Source organism: Bubalus bubalis, chromosome 19, assembly GCF_019923935.1.
Source record: "Bubalus bubalis isolate 160015118507 breed Murrah chromosome 19, NDDB_SH_1, whole genome shotgun sequence".
NCBI classification, from domain to species: Eukaryota; Metazoa; Chordata; class Mammalia; order Artiodactyla; family Bovidae; genus Bubalus; species Bubalus bubalis.
The window spans coordinates 15,292,645-15,311,653 of NC_059175.1; the positions used below are offsets into that span (position 1 = coordinate 15,292,645).

General features: G+C 38.1%; 1 long non-coding RNA gene across 1 annotated transcript; it reads right to left on the bottom strand.

The window, feature by feature from the left end:
• Positions 1–570: 570 nt before the first annotated feature.
• On the bottom strand, positions 571–15,971 carry LOC123465176. The gene is made up of 2 exons (XR_006640311.1): positions 15,751–15,971; positions 571–899 (listed from the first exon to the last, which is right to left on the bottom strand). It is a non-coding gene; the product is annotated as an uncharacterized LOC123465176 (long non-coding RNA).
• Between the last annotated feature and the right edge of the window lie 3,038 nt (positions 15,972–19,009).

Below are 19,009 nucleotides of genomic sequence, written 5' to 3' on the forward strand. Positions count from 1 at the left end.
AGTAAAATATATTTTGAATCTTCTGATATTTCTCTCAGCTTATGTTATTCCTGCTGTTCAGTCTCTAAGTCATGTCTGACTCTTCATGACCCCATGGATTGCAGCAGGCCAGGCTCCTCTGTCCTCCACTATCTCCTGGAGTTTGCTCAAACTCATGTTCATTGAGTCAGTGATGCTATCTAACCATCTCATACTCCGCCACCCCCTTCTCTGTGCTTAATGGTGTTCAGTGTACAGAACTAGCTTATTTTAGAGATTTAGATTCTGTGGATTTCCTATGGAAGTTTTTGAGGATGTTCCCCAAACATTCATAGCAAACTTTTGGCAAGAATATTATGCAGAGCTTCTTGTTTAAGAGACATCTTATATCTGGGTAGGGAAAAGTCATAAGGGGTGTGGTTGGGAGCAGAGAGAGGGATATCTACAGAGAGTGACAGTGAAAAGTGAACATTACTGAGTATTTTAGTAACATCAGATCATATATACCTGAATTAAGATTAACAATAAAATGTTAAAAGCCTGTAAAATTGAATACAGATTAATATTTAAAGAAATAACTTGGCATGGTTAATATCTCAAAATCTTTATTTTTGCTATCAATATGGGGATTTGAAGGAATCAAGAATTTGGAGAGAGAGAGGTGAAGAAATGGTGGCTACATAAATCTGAATGTTCCAATAGATTCTGTACAAGCTGTGCAAATCAACAAAAGTAAAATGTCAACCTAAAGAAATCCCGTTCTTCAGAATGACTATGCGTGCTTGTTTATGTGGGTTCAGTTGTGTCCGACTCTTTGTGACCTCATGGACTGTAGCCCACCAAGTTCCTCTGTCTGTGGATTTTCCAGGCAAGAATACTGAAGTGAGTTGCTGTTTCCTACTCCAGGGGATCTTCCCGACCTAGGGATTGAACCACATCTCCTGAATTGGCAGGCAGATTCTTTACCACTCAGACAACTGGGAAGACCCTCAGAATGACTATAAGTAAGAGTAAAATATACTGCCCAATTTATCTGCAAGTAGAAAAATAAAAACCAGGTTCCATTTTCAGTTTTCAGAGAAACCTCCATACTGTTTCTCATAGTGGCTGTACCAATTCACATTCCCACAACAGTGTTCAAGGGTTCCCTTCTCTTCACATCCTCTAGTACATATATATATATATATATATATATATATGTATTTGTGTGTGTGTGTGTCTATGACCCAGTAATTCCACTCCTGGGTAAATATCCCCAAAAAGCAAAAACATTAATTCGAAAAAGATATATTCACCCCAATGTTCATAGAGACATTATTTACAATTGCCAAGATACAAAAGCAATCTAAATTTCCATCAACAGATGAATGGTAAAGACGATGTGGTATATACAGTGGATTACTACTCAAAGAAACTTTGTCATTTGCAGCAACATGGATGGACTTGGAAGGAATTATGCTAAGTGAAATAAGTCAACAGAGAAAAAAAACACTGTATGATATCATTTATATGTGGAATCTAAGCAATACAACAAACTAGTGAACAAAACAGGAACGAAGCAGACCCACAGATATAGAGGAAAAAATAGTGGGTAGGGGGCACAATATAGGCGTCGAGGATTAAAAAGGATTGTTATGGGATTATATTAAATCATGTGTGTGAAACTTTTGAAAATTGTAAAGCACTATAGAATTTAAAGAATCTTTCAGTCAATAAACAAATGAACAAACAAATGAACAAACAACAACCAATTTCTAGTGAAGCTATTTGCCAACTCCTCACCCCAAGATGTCCAGTGAGAAAAGTATTGAAAACTTTGCAGAAGAGGGAATAGTGCAAGGGAAAAGAACTTTTGTGGAAGTTGTATAAGAAGAGTAAAAAGCAGCAAGATAAGAAAATTTAGGATTTTGTAAGATAAATACAAGTGAAAAATATCATAAGACACATTTTTCTCCACTTTGCATCCACACTAAAAGACCATTTGCTTTGCTACACTGACAGAAGAGGGTGAGGTAGAACTAGGGATCTTGTAAATCTCCCAGTTTTTCATCCCTCGTTACTGAATATGGAGATGCAAGGAGTCTCCATTTATGCTGAGAAGAAAACAGAGAATTAAAATCAAACATTTCACCTGATAACAGTTGTCTCTAAAAGTCAACCACAAATGAAAATAAACTGCCATTGAATTCTATAAAATAAACATTCTCAAATGAATATTTGGCAATATGAAAAAATTATTTTGAATCACTTTTCTAAGAGCAGAAATAGAAACAAGGAGAGGATAAACAAATGAGTACATATTTCTTGCATTCAGGAAAGAAATACAAAGAAAAGAGTCTAAACTACAAGTTGCTCCATGATGAATAAACTAAATAAAACTTATTAAGTGTCAATGAAGAAGAGAACAATAATCAAAAGAATAAAAATTGTATAATGAAAGAAAAAAAAAGGCCAGGAAGAAAGTAATTAGAATGGAAAACAAAAAGAGAATATCCAATACATGAATAATCGAAGTCCTCAAAGGAGAAAAGCAAAACAATGGAACAGAAGTAATATTTAGAACAATAATCTATAGCAGTTTTCCAGAAACAAAAGAAAACCTGCGTCCATGCATTGAAAGGGCCCACTAGGTACATAAGAAAATGGACATAGCATGATTGAATCTAAGGCATACACAGTGAAGACTCCTGGAGGTTTAAAGTTCAAATACTTTCCAGTATTTTCAGTCAAAACGATCTAGTGAGTTCTAGGAGCAAGAGACTTCGAGAAAAACAATGATGAAGGAGCATTTTCAAAAAACTCAAGAAATGAATTATGATCCAAAGATTTTATGTTCTGCCAAGATGTCCTTCAAATATCAAGACTGAAAAATTCCATTTTAAACCTGTAAGAACTCAAGAGGTTCTGAGAAAATGCTGAAAAAATACACAGCAAATACTGTATATGTAGAATTTATGACATGAAATTAAAAGGACAGAGTTGAGATCAAATATATCAGCTATATCAATAAATATGAATGAAGCTAAATTCATTTATTGGAGGAAAAATTATTTACAATTTGACTCACAAAGGGAAGTTCATATATATACTTTATAAAACATGCACATTTATAAACCCAAAATGGATTAAAGACCTAAATGCAAGTCCAGACACTATAAAACTATTAGAGGAATACATAGGCAGAACATTCTTTGACATAAATCACAGCAAAATCTTTTTTGATTTACCTCCTAGAGTAATGAAAATAAAAATAAACAAATGGAATCTCATTAAACTTAAAAGCTTCTGCACAGCAAAGCAAACTATGGGAACAAAAAAAAGCAACCTTTAGAATGGGAGAAAATATTTGCAAATGAAACAGCTGACAAGAGATTAATCTCCAAAACATACAAACACCTCATGAAATTTAATATAAAAATAATCAAATAACCCAATCAAAAGATGGATGAAAGATTTAAATAGACATTTCCCCAAAGAAGACAGATGGCCAAAAAGTACATAAAAAGATTCTCAGCCTCACTAATTACTAGAGAAATGCAAATCAAGACCACAGTGAGAATCACCCTAAACTAGTCAGAATGGCCATCCTCAAAAAGTCTACAAACAATAAATGCTGGGGAGGATATGGAGAAAAGGGAAACCTCCTACACTGTTGGTGAGAATTTAAATTGGTAAAGCCACTTTGGAGAAAAGTATGGAGATTCTTTAAAAAACTGAAAATAGAGCCGCCATATGATACAGCAATCTCACTTCTGGGCATTTATCTGGAGAAAATTATAATTGGAAAAGGCACATGCACCCTATGCTCATTGCACCACTATTTGCAAAAGCCAGCACAGGGAAGAAACCTAAATTCCTATCAACAGAGGAATGGATAAAGAAGATGTGCTGTAGAAACAGTGGAATACTGTCCATAAAAAGAACAAAGCAAAGCCATTTGCAGCAGCATGGACTGATCTAGTGACTGTCATGCTGAGTGAAGCAAGTCAGACACAGAAACACTAAAATCATATGATATTGCTTATATGTGGAATCAACAAAAGGGCACAAATGAACTTATTTAGAACAGAAGTAGAGTCATGGAGGCAGAAAACAAACTATGGTTAGGAGGGGCTCAGGAGGGGAGGGATAAACTGGGAGATTGGTATTGACATATACACACTGCTATGTATAAACTAGATAACTAATAAGAACCTGCTGTCGAGTACAGGGAACTCTACTCAGTATTGGGTACTGACCTTATAGGAAAAGAAACTAAAAAGTGAATCTATGTATAACTTTGTACCTTAAACTAACACAATATTATAAATCAACTATACTTCAATAAATATTTTTTAAAAAATAAATAAAAGAGGTGCATCTAACCCAAAGTGATTCAGAAATGCTGAAAATAAAGGGATGAGCACAAACAGGAAAAAAGAAACTGAAAGAGCAGGGGTTAAAATGCTGATATCCTGCTGGAAATGCATGACTTCAATGTAATCACAAGGAAACATTAAATTCATACCAAGAAAGATTTTTTATGAAATAATTGCCCTTTATTTTTCAAACTTTTCAAAAAAATGTCAGGGGAATGAAAAGTGCAGACAGACAGGAATTGTTCAGATTAAGGTAGATGGTGGGCTTCCAGGTGGCATTAGTGGTAAAGAACCCACCTGCAATGCAGGAGATCGGGGTTGAATCCCTGGGTTGGGAAGATCCCCTGGAGAAAGAAATGGCCACCCATTACAATATTCTTCGCTGGGAAATCCCATGGAAAGAGGAGCCTACTGGGCTACAGTCCATGAAGTCACAAAGAGTTGGATACAATTGAGTGACTAAACCACCACAAGGAGACCTGATAACTAAATGGAATGTGTGATCCTGAATTGAACTCTGCTATCTTCTTCCTCTCTCTCTCTCTCTCTCTCTCTCTCTCTCTCTCTATATATATATATATATATATATATATAGCTATGTAGGTCATTATTGTAGTAACTGGCAAAATATTAACAAATCAAATAGTATTATAACATCGCTAATTTCCTAATACTGATATTTCAGTGTGATTATGTAAATGAATGTCCTTTTTCTTAGGAAATGCACACTGATATATTTATGGTGAAACAGGAACATATCTGCAACTTACTGTCAAATGGCCCTGAAAAATTGTAATAGTGTGTGCCTGTGTGTGGTAATATGTCCAGGGGTTCTTTATCCTATTGTTACAACTTTCTATAAGTCTGAAATTATTCAAAGTTTAAAAATTACCAAAAAAAATTTAGCGGAGGGATACAGATTAAGTGAGGCATCTGTATCCACTATAAAAATTTGAGTATGCTTTTGCATGCTTTGCTGGGTCATAAATTTTATTTTTTCTGGGGGAATCCTAAGGACTTGCTCTGCCCTGGTTATTGGGATGTGACTTGCTGCAAATACCACCGAGTTTAGTGTTATTCTTAGAGAGAAAATGCACCTTCAAATTCCATCTAAGTGACTTACCTTTCCTAGAAAGAATCTTGGATAAAGTGAAATTGGGAGTAAAAGTTCAGAGGGCAAGGGTTTCTTTGGACATAGATGCTTTGAAGGGTTTTCTGAGAGACTGATATATTTTAATTTCCATATGCTAAATACAAGCTTTCCCTCCAAAAACTCAGATGTCCTGGAGTTTTTTAAATTAACAAGTACATTTCTACTGCATCATAAAACTCAACCTCAATGGTAAATTGAACAAAAGCAGAGGTAACAGCTCTTGGAAGTAATAGTTTGTAAAGAAATGGTTCTCAGGCAGCTTGCTTACTTTGTTAGGGATACTTTCTTTTTCATTGATCTTGGAAATAATCAAGGCATATATGATAGGTGCAAATATGCTTATAAGCCTCTAGATTCAAGGTGAGATTAAGTCCAAACTGTTTAAACAATTACTTCATTCATTTATCTGTGGAGGTTGAAAATGAATGTAAAAAAGGTAGATATTTTATGGGCTTTTATTTTTTTTCTTGAAACTATAATTACTGTCACTTTAAAAATATTGATATTTAGCATTTTTTAAACATTTTTGGAAAGCTTTAAAGATATAGAAAAGTACAGAAGCTAAATTAACAGGTTTTCATGATTCTACCATTCAAAGCAATTAATATTAAACTTCCATTTTTCCTTCAGATATATTCTTAATAAAAGAAACAATACTAGAATTGATTGCATTTATTCCTTTGTAGTCCTATTTCTCACTCTTCTCCCACAAGTACTATCCTGAATTTAGTATGTATTCTTCAAGTTCATGTTTATCACATACATTTATCCATCAATAATGTATGTTTTTGGTATGTGGGTATTCAAAATTCTATAAATTTTATCATGTTAGTTATATTTTTCAGTAAATATTGGTTAGAGATCTGTTTAGTAGCCATATTTAAATCTGGTTATTTCATTTTAACTGCTATAGAGTATTATGAAAGTGAAAATGAAAGTCACTCAGTCATGTCTGACTCTTTGTGACCACATGGACTACAGTCCATGGAATTCTCTAGGCCAGCATACTGGAGTGAGTAGCTGTTCTGTTTTCCAGGGGATCTCCCCAACCCAGGGATTGAACCCAGCTCCCGCATTGCAGGCGGACTTTTTACCAGCTGAGCCACAAGGGAAGCCCATAAATTATTATAGTGTACCCCATTTTATTTTTTGTTATTATAATTAATGCTGTAATTAGTAATTTTATACATGCCTGTGGGAATACATGTTTATCTATCTGCAGTGTATGCCTAAAAGCAGACTTGGCATGTTTGCTAAATATTGTTGCTCTTCAAAGTAGCTATGTAAATATATCTTATCTGTGATTTATGAGTCCCCGTTTCCTTAGAAACCTGCCAATATTTGGCATTGTCAAACTTTACATTTTGCCAATCTGATGGATATGACATGGTCTCACTACTGTTTTAATTTTGCATTTCCTTGATCATTTAAGAAGTTGAACATGTTTCCATATATTAATCAGTTAGATTTCCTAACCTGTGCATTGCCTGTTTATATTCTTTGTCTATCTTCCAGGGGGTTAAGGTTTTTTTTTTTTATGATTGACTTACTGGATTTCTTTCACATTTAGAATATTAAAAATTCCTGATGCTGGGAAAGCTTGAGGGCAGGAGAAGAAGGAGGATAAAGAGGATGAGATGGTTGGATGGCATTATTGAGTCAACGGTCATGAATATGAGCAAACTCCGGGAGATAGTAAAGGACAGGGAAACCTGTTGTGTTGTAGTCCATGTTGTCACAAAGAGTCGGACATGACTGAACAACTGAACAACATATATATATATCTCATACCAAATATATTACTTTCATTAAGTTAAAAAGTTTTTACTCTTGTCACATATTTTATGCAAATTCCAACAGTTTATGTTAAAGTTTGCTGAAATTTTAAAATTGTATTACATTGAATTTATAACTTAATTTTTTTTAATTGATATATAGTTGATTTACAATGTTGCATTAATTTCTGGTGATTCAGAAATGTGATTCAGTTGTACATATATATATACATATTTTTTATATTCTTTGCCATTATGGTTTATTACTGGATGTTGAATATAGTTAGTAGGACTTTGTTATTTAACTATTTTGTATATAGTCATCTGTATCTGCTACTCCCAAACTCCTAATTCATCCTTCCCCTATCCTCTTTCCCTTTTGGTATCTATAAGTTTGTTTTCTACTTCTGTAGGTCTGTTTTTGTTTTGTAAATAAGTTCATTTGGTCATTTTAGATTCCACAAATAAGTGATATAATATGGTATTTGTCTTTCAGACTTACTTCACTTAGACTGATAATCTCTAGGTCCATCCATGTTGTTACAAATAACATTGTTTCATTCTTTTTTATGGCTGAGTAGGAGAATCCCAGGGAAGGTGGAGCCTGGTGGGCTGCCGTCTATGGGGTCGCACAGAGTCGGACACGACTGAAGCGACTTAGCAGCAGCAGCAGCAGGATTCCATTGTGTGTATATATACCACATCGTCTTTATCCATTCATTTGTCAATGGACATTTAGGTTGCTTCCATATATATTGTAAATAGTGCTGCTATGAAACACTCAAGTTCATGCACATTTTCAAATTAGAGTTTTCTTTGGATGTATGCCTGGAAGGAGAATTTCTGGATCATATGGCAACTCTATTTTTAGATTTTTAAGGAACCTTTATACTGTTTTCCATGGTGTCTGTACCAATTTACATTCCTACTGGCAGGGTAGGAGAGTTCCCTTTTCTCCACATCCTCTCCAGGATTTGTTATTTGTAGACTTTAATCATGGCCATTCTGACCAAAACTTCAATAATCCTGATATCTTTAATATCCTGACTTTTCCATCTAACATCATGTAAATATCTGTATCTTCATTCATTTAGGTCATTTTTATGTTCTTCCATAATACTACTCTGAACCTGCTTTCTCATCTCATTTGTTACAGTTATTCATGAGTGCATTATATATTTATTATTACTATGAATATTTTCTATTACATTTCTTATTGATTCCTGGCATATATGAATGTTCTTCTTTATGTGTCAGTGAAAATTCATAACTGTTTGGAACTGTCTCATTAGCACTAATGCGTTATAGATGTTCTTTTACTTTCTGTATAGGTGATTTGTTGTTGTTTAGTTGCTAAGTTATGTCCAACTCTTTTGCAACTCCAAGGACTATAGCCCACCAGGTTCATCTGACCATGGGATTTCCCAGGCAAGAATACTGGAGTGGGTTGCCATTTCTTTTTCCAATTAATGGTTTATAGATGATTTTTACTTTCTGTGTAGATGATATTTATTTGCAAATGTTACTATTGTCTTTAACTTTTCAATTACTATGGCTTTTATTTCTTTGCTCATCTTTTTGTACTGCTTAGGGTCTTTAGTACATGATTGACTTTACTGAGAATGTTCCTGAAGTTTCACCAGTAAGAATTGTTATTGGTTATAGCTATAAATTAAGACTAGATTAATTTTTATCAGGCAAAGAAAGTGCTTTCTATGATTGAAGTCTGAATATATTGTTTTATACAAAAAACAAGTATTGGATGTTATTATGATTTTTTGTCTTTTGCAGGGATTGATTGAGCCATATGCTGTTTTTCTTCTAAGGGTGGGCATATAACTAAGGCTGGCCCACTGGGCTAAAGGAAAAGATGTTAGCCATGTTTGAAGTATTTTATTTTGCTTTGTTTTATTCTATTTCATTTTATTTTGCTGTTGGGTATGAAAAAGGAAGTTATTTGCCCCAGGTTCTACAGGAAGCAATTCTGAGGAATAGCTAATAAAATTAGGAACCAAAAGCATACTGAAAGTAAAAATGTCCCTTAAGTTCCTGGATCTTTTAAATTAGTTTTAGCTTTAATTATATATCACTTGTAGCTCAAAGCTAAAGGGTGTTAGACCTCAACAGGCTAGGCTAGGCATGTGTGCTCTGCAGTGTCCAACTCTCTAGGACCCTACGGACCATAGCTTGCCGGCTCCCCTATCCATGCAAGTTCCCAGGCAAGAATACTGGAGTGGGTTGCCATTTCCTCCTCCAGGGGATCTTCTGGACCCAAGGATCGTACCCATGTCTCTGGTGTCTCCTGCCCTGGCAGGTGGATTCTTTACCACTAGAGCCACCCAGGAAGCTGATAACATTCAAAAAAACAGATTTAGTCCACCAGCTGAGATGGAACAAGAAAATCTATGAAATACAACTGTAAAATTCCACAGATATAAGATCACATTTACAAACTTATGAAAATGGTTACCTTTTCTTTTTCAAGATATTTTCTCATGTTCAATATATATTGAAGTAGTAATGGAGGAAGGAGATTAGTAGAGTCCCTTGAACTCCCTTGCTTAAGGCAGAGACTCTGGAATAACGACCAGCTGTTATGTTGATTGAACAAGGTATTTAACTTTTCTAAACCTCAGTTTCCTCATCCCTAAAATAAAATAGTGTATGAAAAGCACTTGGTAGTGCCTGGTATGTAATGAGCAGCAATAAATGTTAGTGATTTTTCTTAGTATTGAGAGGAAAAAAAAATTCTTTGTTAGCCCTCCATATGTGGAGGTTTGAAAAAAAAAATGTACTTTTGTCACAGTTATTGACTGATTTTCCTTCAAAAAGACTTAAGTTCCAGTAAGCACTGAAATTTTTCCAAATATTGGAAAATACTTAATATTTCTCTTATGTAAGTATAAAATGAAAGTATCAGTTTGAGGCAAAGGAGTCAGGGGGATACAGTGGTTACCTTTAAAGGTAAAGTGGAAAATCTGAGAGCTATTTGACACTGTACTCTTGCCTGGAAAATCCCATGGATGGAGGAGCCTGGTAGGCTGCAGTCCATGGGGTCGCTAAGAGTCGGACACGACTGAGCGACTTCACTTTCACTTTAGCTGTGACAGACTAGTTAACAACCAAATGGTGGTGAAAGAGAAATGAAATGATGCCTGATCAATTCAACTCAGTTAAAGACCGTGGTTCAGTGACTATGCTGTGTTCAAAATTCCAGTCTGGAAGATAGTTGCCTTGGGAGGAAAGCATTATTGGGGTGAGTAGAATACAGACCACAGTTGAATATTGTTAAGTGGCTTGGATCAAGGGGTAGTGCCAAGGTGAATAAATGCAGAGAACTGCCATATGGACTGCCAAAAGTATAATTATGACTTGGTTCTTGGAAATACATTAATCAGTAACATTTCCAGATGAATGGAAATATCTTCTTGTGAAAAAGTCTCAAAGGAAGTAGATTTAGCTCTGGTAAGAGAAAGAAGATGAAAGGGTGATTTTGAATCTGGAAGCTCCAATGAGATAGATGTACCTTCAGTTCAGTTCAGTTGCTCAGGCGTGTCTGACTCTTTGTGACCCCATGAATCGCAGCACACTAGGCCTCCCTGTCCATCACCAACTCCCGGAGTTCACTCAAACTCACGTCTGTTGAGTCGGTGATGCCATCCAGCCATCTCATCCTCTGTCGTCCCCTTCTCCTCCTGCCCCCAATCCCTCCCAGCATCAGGGTTTCTTCCAACGAGTCAACTCTTCACATGAAGTGGCCAAAGTACTGGAGTTTCAGCTTTAGCATCATTCCTTCCAAAGAAATCCCAGGGCTGATCTCCTTCCGAATGGACTGGTTGGATCTCCTTGCAGTCCAAGGGACTCTCAAGAGTCTTCTCCAACACCACAGTTCAAAAGCATTAATTCTTAGGCGCTCAGCTTTCTTCACAGTCCAACTCTTGCATCCATACATGACCACTGGAAAAACCATAGCCTTGACTAGACGAACCTTTGTTGGCAAAGTAATGTCTCTGCTTTTCAACATGCTATCTAAGTTGGTCATAACTTTCCTTCCAAGGAGTAAGCGTCTTTTAATTTCATGGCTGCAGTCACCATCTGCAGTGATTTTGGAGCCCAAAAAAATAAAGTCTGACACTGTTTCCACTGTTTCCCCATCTATTTCCCATGAAGTGATGGGACCAGATGACATGATCTTAGTTTTCTGAATGTTGAGCTTTAAGCCAAGTTTTCTACTCTCCTCTTTCACTTTCATCAAGAGGCTTTTTAGTTCCTTTTCACTTTCTGCCATAAGGGTGGTGTCATCTGCATATCTGAGGTTATTGATATTTCTCCTGGAAATCTTGATTCCAGCTTGTGCTTCTTCCAGCCCAGCGTTTCTCATGATGTACTCTGCATATAAGTTAAATAAGCAGGGTGACAATATACAGAGGGCCTGATGAACTATAGATGGAGGTTTGTGACATTGTACAGGAGACAGGGATCAAGACCATCCCCATGGAAAAGAAATGCAAAAAAGCAAAATAGCTGTCTGAGTGAAAGGTTGTTGTTGAATCACGCACAGACGCTGGGATTCTTGACCCCTGGAGGAGAAGAATTCAATCTGGGGCCAGAGACGAGGCTTGATTGCTCAGAGCTTTTGTGTCATAAAGTTTTTTTCAAGTATAAAGGAGATAGAGAAAGCTTTTGACATAGCATCAGAAGGGGGCAGAAAGAGTACCCCCCTGCTAGTTTTCAGCTGGATGTTATATAATCACTAGCAGTCTGTTAATGAAAGAAAGGAATGTCTTAAAATTCAGAATGGCACCAGGCCCCTCACCCATAAGATGCATTTTGGGATAATCTTGGCACCAAATGGTTTATCCTGGGCCATAAAATAATTAACTTGAATCTTGAAGAAGGGCAGACCACCATACAAATAGTTTCATTTACACAGATTAGGGGAACAATATCTGAGTATGACATACTGGTTTGTCATGTAGGTTCTGAGCCAAGAGGCGGAACTTGAAGACAGAGTTTGGGGTAACTGCATAGTACATTAACATAGCTTAAGACAAACATTTCCATAAGAAAAAGGCATTGGTTATCTCTAGGTTTGAGAATAGTTAACTTCAGGTGAAACCAGGTGTCATTATGGCAACACAGTATTTTAAGAGAAACCTCCTTTTAAATTTGTATAGAGAAGGAAAAAATATCGCTAGTTTGTTTCCTCCTGGTGCTTAAGAGAGATAAAATGTCTGACACTTGCAGGCTATTTCCTCTGTTTGGAGACCCCTGGCCTTCCTGCCTGTTACCCTCTCATGAGGAGGTCTTACAAATAGCTGTGAAAAGAAGAGAAGCGAAAAGCAAAGGAGAAAAGGAAAGATATAAGCATCTGAATGCAGAGTTCCAAAGAATAGCAAGGAGAGATAAGAAAGTCTTCCTTGGCGATCAATACAAAGAAATAGAGGAAAACAACAGAATGGGAAAGACTAGAGATCTCTTCAAGAAAATTAGAGATACCGAGGGAACATTTCATGCAAAGATGGGCTCGATAAAGGACAGAAATGGGATGGACCTAACAGAAGCAGAAGATATTAAGAAGAGGTGGCAAGAATACACAGAAGAACTGTGCAAAAAAGAGCTTCATGACCAAGATAATCACGATGGTGTGATCACTCACCTAGAGCCAGACATCCTGGAATGTGAAGTCAAGTGGGACTTAGAAAGCATCACTATGAACAAAGTTAGTGGGGGTGATAGAATTCCAGTTGACCTATTTCAAATCCTGAAAGATGATGCTATGAAAGTGCTGCACTCAATATGCCAGCAAATTTGAAAAACTCTGCAATGGCCACAGGACTGGAAAAGGTCAGTTTTCATTCCAATCCCAAAGAAAGGCAATGCCAAAGAATGCTCAAACTACTACACAATTGCACTCATCTCACATGCTAGTAAAGTAATGCTCAAAATTCTCCAAGCCAGGCTTCAGCAATACGTGAACCATGAACTTCCAGATGCTCAAGCTGGTTTTAGAAAAGGCAGAGGAACCAGAGATCAAATTGCCACCATCCACTGGATCATGGGAAAAGCAAGAGAGTTCCAAAAAAACGTGTATTTCTGCCTTATTGACTATGCCAAAGCCTTTGACTGTGTGGATCACAATAAACTGTGGAAAATTCTGAAAGAGATGGGAATACCAGACCACCTGATCTGCCTCTTGAGAAATTTGTATGCAGGTCAGGAAGCAACAGTTAGAACTGGACATGGAGCAACAGACTGGTTCCAAATAGGAAAAGGAGTACGTCAAGGCTGTATATTGTCACCTTGCTTATTTAACTTATAAGATGTACCTTACAGAGTATCAAACAGAAACTGACAAGAGGGATTGACCTGAGATGGAAACCTGAGAGCCAGCAGAGCAGAGAAATGAAGAATATAGCCTCTAGACATGCTTTCTGGGTCTTAAGTATTGTTCCACTGCTTATTAGATGTGTGACCTTGTTACTTACTGCTTCAGTTTTCTCCTTTTTGCAATGAGTATAAGAAAATCCCATGCTGTGCTGTGCTTAGTTGCTTCAGTCATGTCCAATTCTTTGCAACCTCATGGACTGCAGCCCACCATGCTCCTCTGTCCATGGGATTCTTCAGGCAAGAATACTGGAGTGGGTTGCCATGCCCTCCTTCAAGGGATCTTCCTGACCTAGAGATCAAACCCGTGTCCTCTGTGTCTCCTGCATTACAGGCAGGTTCTTTACTACTGAGCCACCAGGGAAGCCCCATAACAACATACTACCTACCTCCTAAAAGATGGTGAAAGTAGAAAAAATAATTTATGTACATTCACACACTTAGTCCTTGGTGTATGGTATTTACTCAGTTATTATTATTGATTATTTTGGAGATTTATTTATGCAGAGGTGGTGGCTAGTACAGATGTTTTAAATCATTCAAACTGAGTCTGATTTCTAGGAAGCCAGCTTCTCTGGAAATGGAGCAGAGTTAGAGAAGCTCATGGGGGCAGTGGTTGAGGAAGAGGGCCTGGGCATGATATCTAGGACCTTGTTCTATGTGGCACTGAATATATTTTGCTGTACTGGGCACCAAGGCCCTGGCAGGGAAAAGTTGTTTGGTCTGAGGGGCAGAGCCTGAATGGAAGATGTATAGATAATCAAAATCATGCCTTAGACTCAAAAACGATATTTTGGATTTCTGACAGAATGAGAGTGAGAGAGAAGAGAGAGGGCGTGTGCATGAGCTTGTAGATATCAGATATTATATTACTTTGGTGTACTTTCCTCTTTTAGCAACTAATTTACTATGGCAAGACTTAGAATCTTCCAGAGACAGGGCTCCTCAAATCATTTGATCCATCCTACCATCCTTTAGAGTGTAAGTCTCCAACATTGTTGGCACCAGGGACTGATTTCATGGAAGACAATTTTTCTGTGGACCAGGAGGGTGGAGATCATGGTTTGGGGTGGTTCAAGTGCATTACATTTATTGCGCACTTTATTTCTAATCTACGGCCGCTGCTGATCTGACATGAGGTACCAGTCAGTGGCCTGAGTTTGGAGTCCCCTGCTTTAGAGGATAATTTCAAAAAAGAGTCCCAGTAGGACTGAATTTCATGGTTCACAGTGATGCCCTCCATAGTATGCCCTTACATTCATTGGTTTTCCTTTTCCTTTCCCTTTCTTTCCATTTTCTCACTTCCATTCCTTGGTGTCACCTCCCAAAGACATTGTGCTGTTCTTAGTCTCTCAGTCACATCTGATGCTGTGTGGACTGTAGCCCGCCAGGCTCCTCTGCCCATGGGGATTCTCCAGGCAAGAACACTGGAGCAGGTTGTGATGTCCTCCTCCAGGGGATCTTCCCAATCCAGGGATCGAACCCAGGTCTCCCACATTGCAGGTGAGTTCTTTACCATCTAAGCCCCGAGAGAAGCCCATGAACACTGGAGTGGGTTGCCCATCCCTTCTCCAGGGGATCTTCCCGACCCAGGAATTGACAATACTTTTATCCAATTCTTTGTCTCAGATTCTGCTTTTAAGGGAACACACATAGTGTTTAAACATCTTTTTGGAATGAAAGAATAAATGATGGATAAACAAATGGGGCAATGAGTGAAGAGATAGTTATTATGTACTTGGCATGCTATGGTTTACTGCACTTTGCATTCTGTTACTTTTCATTGACTCCAGGGACTGTATGCTGGAAACCCACAATCTATCTTATGGCTTCGCGAGAGAAGCTGGACTGCTGGTTGCTCCCCTTTCTTTCTCTGCCTCACAGAGAGGCCAGTGTGTGTTTCAAAGTGAACTTCCTGACACGCACATTTCCTAAACTCAAGGCAGTTTTTTTCTGATAGGGATGTGAGAATTGAAGCCCTGGGATGCGACTAAATTAGCCTGCGGCCAACAATAGCAGACCAAAGTTAGTATATTTTTCACAGCTTGATTAGAAGAGTTTGCCTCTAAGAAGGGCAGGATTATTACATCTGACTTACCAGAACAGCAGCTGGAACATTATTCTCCAGCCTTCTCACTGCAGAGAATCTGCTCCAGTTGACAGCATGACTCTTTTCTTCAGCCTGGATCTGGCCTCCGCATCCGGGTACGTTCCTCAAGTCAGAGCCCTCTCCCCAGCTGTCTCCATTTGCTGCCTGGGCTCCTTTTCTCTCTCCTGTCCTTTTACTCCAGCTGGCATGACTCTGCTGTGGTCTTTAAAATTTGCCTGCAAACTTAGATTTTCTTAATTCTATTTCCTTTCAATAGTGGTCAAAGGGCCCTTGGGTTTGCATGAGAGTCAAGAAGGAATATTTATACATTATCAAAAAGTGGTAACTTTTTGTAAACTCCTGTTTTGCATTGGTCTGTGTATTAGGGTAGTGGTTCCCAAGTTTTTTGGCACCGGGGACCAGTTTTGTGGAAGACAGTTTTCCTTAAACCAGAGTTGGAGGGTTGGAGGGGAGGGTGATTTCAGGATGATTCAAGCACACTACATTTACTGGGCATTTTATTTCTATTATTATTACATCACCTCCATCTCAGATCATCAGGCATTAGATCCAGACGTTGGGACCCCTGATTTAGAGGACTTGTTAAATATACAGATCCCTGGGACCAACACCAGAACTACTCTGTAAGAATTAGCAATGTTTGGGGCATGGTAGGGAAGTCTGCTTTTCAAGTGGTTTTTATACACACTCAAGTTTAAGAGTCATTTTTCATTTGTTCCCTTCTAGAAGCTTTCTATAAAGTTTTCTCCTCTTTTCTCAATGAGAAGGTGAAAAGGACTCAATGAAATATCTATTCCCATACAGCTTTTGAATGAAGCCAGAACCAAAGCAGATTTTCTATGGAGCCATTCTCATTAAATTACAAGGTCAAGGAGGTAATTGCTCACTTACCTTCCATGGTAGCTGACCACAAAGATTTCTTGTTTGTGGCATACTCTGTTGTAGCTGGTTAGTGATTTTTTTTTTCCATCTCTGGGAAGAGAAATCCATCAAACCCAAGTAGCAAGGGTGAAACTCCTCATTCTATTTGGAGCTCACTTTAAGTAGGGGGAGGGCTAACTAAGCTCAATAAATCTTAACCCTGTCTCACTCGAGTCACCTGGAGAGCTTAAAAGGTGTCAGCACACAGGCCCTCCTCTCCAGGAATTCTGATTCAATTGGTTTAGGGTGGTATCTGTCTATTTTTAAAGCTACCTTGAATGGATGCATGCCCAGGCATGTCTGACTCATTTGTGACCCCGTGGACCATAGGCCTCCAGGCTCCTCTGTCCATGGAATTTTCCAGGCAAGAATACTGGAGTGGGTTGCCATGTCCTCCTTCAGGGGATCTTCCTGACCCAGGGATTGAACCTGAGTCTCCTGCATCTCCTGCATTGGCAGGTGGATCCTTTACCACTGCCCTGCCTGAGAAGCCCCAAAAGCTACCTTAGTGAAAGTCACTCAATTGTGTCCAACTCTTTGCCACCCCATGGACTGTACAGTCCATGGAATTCTCCAGGCCAGAATACTGAAGCGGGTAGCCATTCCTTTCTCCAGGGGATCTTCCCAACCTAGGGATCAAACCCAGGTCTTCTGCATTGCAGGCAGATTCTTTACTATCTGAACTAGTAGTTCTGAGTTCTCTGAGCCATCTGAGTTCTCTAGTTTGAACTGAGAACTCTGAGCCATCTGAGTTCTCTGGTTTGGGGAACTTCAAACTAGAGAACTACCATATAGTTACCAAGGGTTTGGGGTTGAGCATTGTTTTGCATCAGAAGTAGGAATTTCTTTGGTGCAAAAGATGGGAATGAATATGCCAGCTTGAGAGGACTGTAAGCAGTGATGTGGAGGTATGGGCATAGACAGAGGTCTAGAAGGCAAAAAGATGCAACTTTAATCAGGTTTCATCACCAGAAAACAATGTACATGGAGATACCTATATCTATCAAAAACTCAGATATGATAAAAGACCTTCACTAAAGTAAAATTTTAGTTTTTAGCTTTCATGATGACATCTAGAAATATTCCTAAATGTATGCAAAAATGGCAGGGAATATTTAATTTACTAAACCATTTGGTAATAAACCTTGGAATACATTTCTTCCTCTTGGGTATCAAGAAAAAGTCTGTGTGTCCTAATGCAAGTTCATGTTTCCTTTAATGAGACAAAGAAAATTACATGGTCCAAAATGTTGCACTTTAGACTTTGGCTACTAGTGCTCATTCTCAATGTTCATTTTAAGTCATTTGAATTTTAGTTCATTTTAGTATTCACACCAGGCTCCAGGTAAAATCCTCTCTCCACTCTTTGTATCATTTTCAATATTTTTAAAAATACATATTTTTATTATCCTATTTAATATGTTAAATTTAAAATTTTACATATTAAATAGGATAATAAAAATATGTAGCAAGAGAGTTCCAGAAAAACATCTATTTCTGCTTTATTGACTATGCCAAAGCCTTTGACTCTGTGGATCACAATAAACTGTGGAAAATTCTGAAAGAGTTGGGAATACCAGACCATCTGATCTGCCTCTTGAGAAATTTGTATGCAGGTCAGGAAGCAACAGTTAGAACTGGACATGGAACAACAGACTGGTTCCAAATAGGAAAAGGAGTACGTCAAGGCTGTATATTGTCACCCTGCTTATTTAACTTATATGCAGAGTACATCATGAGAAACGCTGGACTGGAGGAAACACAAGCTGGAATCAAGATTGCTGGGAGAAATATCAATAACCTCAGATATGCAGATGATACCACCCTTATGGCAGAAAGTGAAGAGGAACTCAAAAGCCTCTTGATGAAGGTGAAAGTGGAGAGTGAAAAAGTTGGCTTAAAGCTCAACATTCAGAAAACGAAGATCATGGCATCTGGTCCCATCACTTCATGGGGAATAGATGGGGAAACAGTGGAAATAGTGTCAGACTTTATTTTTCTGGGCTCCAAAATCACTGCAGATTGTGACTGCAGCTATGAAATTAAAAGACGTTTGCTCCTTGGAAGGAAAGTTATGACCAACCTAGATAGCATATTCAAAAGCAGAGACATTACCTTGCCAACAAAGGTTCGTCTAGTCAAGGCTATGGTTTTTCCAGTGGTCATGTATGGATGTGAGAGTTGGACTGTGAAGAAGGCTGAGCGCCGAAGAATTAATGCTTTTGAACTGTGGTGTTGGAGAAGACTCTTGAGAGTCCCTTGGACTGCAAGGAGATCCAACCAGTCCATTCTGAAGGAGATCAGCCCTGGGATTTCTTTGGAAGGA